The following is a 5,108-nucleotide window of genomic DNA, read 5'->3' as shown; positions in this document are numbered from 1 at the left end:
AAAATAAGGAGAGGGAGCTTGACAAAAGTAGGCATAGAAGGAAAATTTAAAAAATGATGAGGTACAGAACAGACAGGAAAGAACTAAAAAGAGGGACAGCCAACTAGATAAAAGCACAAATAGAAGCAACATTTTTTAAACCAAAGGATTAAGAAATGAAAGAATTAAACAACATTGATAGCAAATGAAAACACAGAAATAGAAAGAAAATTTTAAAAATGAAGGCACTAAGGAAAGACAAGAAATAATGAAGAAAAAACAGCAAACAAGATAAATGTAGGGGGGGAAAAAAAAGACTTAAAAAGCAACAGGGATTAAGGAAATAAGGAAAAATTAAGAAATAGCCATGGTGAACTAGGACAGATGTAGAATAAAAAATTTTAAAAACAAGGGCACTAAGGACAGACAAGAAATAATGAAAAGAAAACACAGTGAAATAAAAGACAGTGAACAGAATACAAGTAGAAAATTTAAAAAGTGAGGGGGATTAGGGAAAAATTAAAAAATAGGAACAGCGAACTAAAGCAGAGACATAGAAAGAACATTTAAAAAGCAACAGCACTATCAAAAGACAAGATATAATTAAAAAAAGACAGCAAAGGGAATAAACATAGGCATAGCAAGAACATATAAAAAGCAGTAGGCATTAGGGAAATGTGAAAAATTAAATAATAGCGACATTGAACTAAAAAGAAGTAGAAAACAAATTTTAAAAAGCAATGGCATTAAGGAAAATCAAGGGGAAAAATAAAAAGTAAAGACTGTGAACTAGTTAAATGTAGAAAATTTTAAAAAGCCAGTTGATTAAGAGTGGAAAGAACTAAAAAATAGCATCAGCAAACTAAAACACAGACATAGACAGAAAATTTTAAAAGCGCGGGCACTAAGGAAAGACAAGAATTAATTAAAAAATAAAGACAGTGAACAGAATAAAAGTAGGAAGAAAATTTTAAAAGCAACGGGGATTGAGGAAATAAGGAAAAAATTAAGAAATACCCACAACAAACTAAAATGAGGCTACATGGCAGGAAAAACGTAAAATATAAAGAGAGTGGATAGGTTAAAGTAGACATAGAAACTGTAAAGAGTGATAGGGTACAGGACAGACAGGAAAGAATTAAAAAATAAAGATAGCAAACTAAAACCGAGAAACAGAAAGGAAATTTTAAAAGCTATGTGGTACAGGACTGTTAAAGAATTTTCAAATGTGTGTTTCTCTAGGTTTGCTTTATTAACAACTCAGAGTTGGGTCACCACCGCAGTGAATGGCAACCTTCCAAAAATTTCCCAATGTCATATACCTTTTTACCACCCATTGTCCCAGTCCAAAGTCTTTGTGATTTTCCAGTCGATCTCTGTTCCCATGTCGTTATCATTCATCATTTTATCTCATCAATTCTTGTGTCCCGGTTCTTCTGAAGTTAGTGGTCATAGGCAGAAGGTCTTCGGTCACCACAATCACTTATCTTCTTACACATCAAAGATGACCTTTGAATTTCTGAAAATCACTCAGGCTATTCTATTAATTTATCTTAGTCTAAAGTTAATCACTTACTCCCATGTTGAGGAGATTGAAGTAGATGGACGCCTGTAAAGTTGAAAGCAGATGACCCTTTATTGCTAAAACACACACATATTTATAGTCACATATTCTGCAAAGTCACTGTACACGTGCACAAGCATAAAATATGATAGGTTATATCAACTCTGTACATGCGCATAAGCGTAAGATATATTTGGTTACATCAACTTAAACATGCAAAGCTTGTCTCAGTCTAATTGGTCGAGATTAAACTGCCAAATTGAGTTTTTTTGTGCCAAGTGCCCTTTATTGTTGAATGCACACCTGTGTTCTTCTAATTGGCTTTATTATCATCTTTCTTTTTTTTGTCTTCTTGTTTATTCTGTTCAAGGTCTTCTAAAGGTGTCTGCAATGCTCCTGCGACCAACGTTAGCTAAATATATGTCCACAATTCCCCCTTTTTGTTTTTTGACAATTAACACCTGCTGTATTGCCCTTTGCAAAGACCTATGAACACAATTAATTAAACATGGTAAAAGCAACATTATACCTAATAAAATACATAAGAATAAAAGCCCGATTTTTAACAAAGATACAAACCAACTCTCAAGTCCCCATCCCGCAGCTAAATGCTCTAAGCCAAAAAAACCATCATCTTCTTGCAATTTCTTTGTCTGATCCATTAACTTCTGAATACTTTTATGTATAGATTCTGAATGATCTGACAAATTCACACAACACATTCCATTGAAATCCTGACATCCATGCCCATGAGCTAATAGCAAAAAATCAATAGCAGCCCGATTCTGTAAAGTGGTGTGTCTGATCGATTGAATGTCAGATGCCAAATCACTCAGTATTCTTGCAGTTTGATCTGTCTGTTTGCCTAACCAACACAACAGCTTTCTTAATTGCGTTAAAGCTCCTGCGGCTGCTACACCGGGGGTTAATAGGCTAGCTGCAATGATCTCTCCCCTATTCCATAAATCCACGTTATCATCACACTTGTTGGTTAAAATATCTCACTTACATCTATGTAAATTAGTATGATTTAAAAATCATGCTAACATTTGGAGTAAGCAAAGTTAATCTTCCCAATGTATAAGGCCCTCCCCTCCCGCTGGAAGGGAGTCCAGGCCAAGCTCTATCTCCACATATCAAAAACACTCCCGGAGGCAGTTTTTGAGGTTCTGCAACTCCTAGGGACTTATTAGTGGCTGTTTTGTTACACCAAAGAGATGCATTTTTAAACAAAGGCTTTTCGGGAGTTATGTCTTGTCCTTCTGTTCCATAAGGAGGCTTAAAGTAAATACACTTTGGGGTTCCCAGACTTCGTAAAATGTTCAATTCCTGGGGTTCATTGGGTTGCCTTAGGCAGCAAGTCCTTCCATTTGTCCCAGTTTTCTACACATTGTTCTGTAGTGCTACAGAGGCGCCCACCTGACTCTGTAGTATTACAGGCCCGATTGCGGGTGGCCGATCTGGACCCATTGACTCCCTGGAGCACCATTGCACTGTTCTTTAACGGTACTCCTACCAAACATGTATGAAAAGGCTGTTCAGGTAGTGCCAATGACACACAAAAAGAGGTTTTGTTAATAGCTTTAGCCAGGGTCACCCAAACATTCTTACTGTCCCACGGCGTTAAACGATGTGGATCAATCACCAGTGTCACTGTCACGCTGCTTACTACAGTCAGCGCGTTCCATATCAATCTCAGCATAAGGTTTCGTCCATTTAGTTGGAATCCACTTTGGCCCGTTTTCTGAGAGTTCCATAGTAGAATGGTTTCTATTGTTGAGACATCCACTCCGGCACTTCCAGCTGTTCGGGCTGGCAATTCTGCCAGACATCCTTCCTGGTGCCATTCTGGGATCCTTTCGGAGCTGTTGGGGTCATCGCACCACTCCTTGCACTCTTCTTGTAGTTTCTTGGCAATGGGGTACCTCGAGGTCGCAGAGCTACACCTTTCTTTGTGAAACAAGATCTACATTGGTTAGCATAATGTCTCCCTTTATGACAACGAGGGCATATATTAAGCCCAACTTCCACTTTGTTTCGCCCCTCTTTACACTGAAATTGCAAATGTCTTGGTTGTCCACATTTATAGCATTTCTTAACATTTTTTTGTATCCATTCGCATGGCTACAGCAAAAGCATTGGCCATTAATGTAGTTTTATGCTCCAAAGACCCAACTTTGTTACAGGCCTCTATCATATCTACTAGTGTCACTCTTCCTGGCATCGATTGTAGTATTTTTCTACAGTCTGCATTTGCATTTTCCACGGCCAGTTTTATTATCAATGCTTCTTTGGCATCAGCATTATCTATTTGCTTTTCAATAGCATCTCGCAGACGATCAATAAAGGACATACAAGGTTCCGTATTACCCTGCCTTATACTTGTAAATGATTGTTCTGGCTTTCCAGCTTCAGGCAAGGTTAACATTGCCTTCAGAGCTAAAGAAGCTGATTCTTGTAATGCTTCCACCGGTAGCCTTGCTTGCCTATTAACATCTGCAAAGTCACCAGTCCCCATCATTTGTGCAGTAGTGATCATATACTGCGGATCTCCTTCTGGGCGGTCCAAATTTCTTAGTGCCGCTAAATCACATAATTCTGCCCATTTCACCTTCCATAATAGACACTGAGTCGGGGTTAAAATCATTGTAGCCAACTGTGTACAGTCAAAGCCCATTAAAATCTGACCAGAAAATATATTCTCCAATAATGCCTGACTAAATGGAGCAGACAGTCCATTAGCCATTACCGTTTTCCGTACTTCTTTTATTAAATCCCAATTGAAAGGTTGCCACACGTTTGGGGCATTCTGCCTGACTGTATCTGGAAAAGCCACAGGATTTAGACCTTCGATTAACATTTTATCATTTATGTTCTTCCATCGCTTTTTTTATAGCTTCTCCTGGGGATGTATCTGCCTCATAGGGAGGTGCAGAGGGGATAGGTCCCTGCTTGAGAGGCAGGTTACTTAAAGGTTGATCGTTGCCTCCATTAGTGACATCTCCCTCCGTGTTTAATTCCTCATCACTGTCCGAATTATTTACCACCTCGCCACACACACTTCTCTTTTTTTTCCAGGGCTTCTTCAATTGAAATTTTTGCAGCGGCAGCCATCTTCTTTTCTGCCTGAAGGGCTTTCAACGTTTCCAGCACTGATCTCCATGTAGTAGAGATTTTCTGAGCCTTTGCGTCCCCACGTGATACAAAGTCCCAAATCGCTTTTCCCATTTCTTCCCAATTTTTAACCTCAAAGACTTCTGCATTCGAAGTGGGGGCACCGTGGTCCTTAAGCCACTTCAGCATCATATGTAATCATGCTTAATCCCTCTCACGGAGAGGATATGCAAAAGCATTTGTACAATTGCTCCTTCTTCCGCAGACATCTGGGCACCCATTTTAATCCTTCTAGCCGCTCACCTTACTTCCAAACGAGCAGGGTGATTGATCTCCCGGGAGAAGGTTGTCCTCTCAGTCCGGCTGGCTAGATGATCATTCGGCTAGAGTCTCCTCCGGACGCGCTTCCAGCAATTCCAGCGTTTTCTTGGCCCGCAACCACGTCGGGGTC

At 39.4% G+C, this 5,108-nt stretch overlaps 1 long non-coding RNA gene across 1 annotated transcript in view; it reads right to left on the bottom strand.

The window, feature by feature from the left end:
- Positions 1-1,210: 1,210 nt before the first annotated feature.
- The window catches only part of LOC138686151 (uncharacterized), a 5,612-nt gene continuing 1,714 nt past the window's right edge, over positions 1,211-5,108 (bottom strand). Inside the window, exon 2 of the long non-coding RNA XR_011325509.1 lies at positions 1,211-1,588. This is a non-coding gene — a long non-coding RNA (uncharacterized lncRNA). The remainder of the gene's footprint in view (positions 1,589-5,108) is intronic.

The sequence above is a fragment of the Haliaeetus albicilla genome, chromosome 7, assembly GCF_947461875.1.
Source record: "Haliaeetus albicilla chromosome 7, bHalAlb1.1, whole genome shotgun sequence".
In the NCBI taxonomy this organism is placed as follows: domain Eukaryota; kingdom Metazoa; phylum Chordata; class Aves; order Accipitriformes; family Accipitridae; genus Haliaeetus; species Haliaeetus albicilla.
The sequence above is the reverse complement of the archived record's forward strand: the minus strand, read 5'-3'. Positions and strand labels throughout refer to the sequence as shown.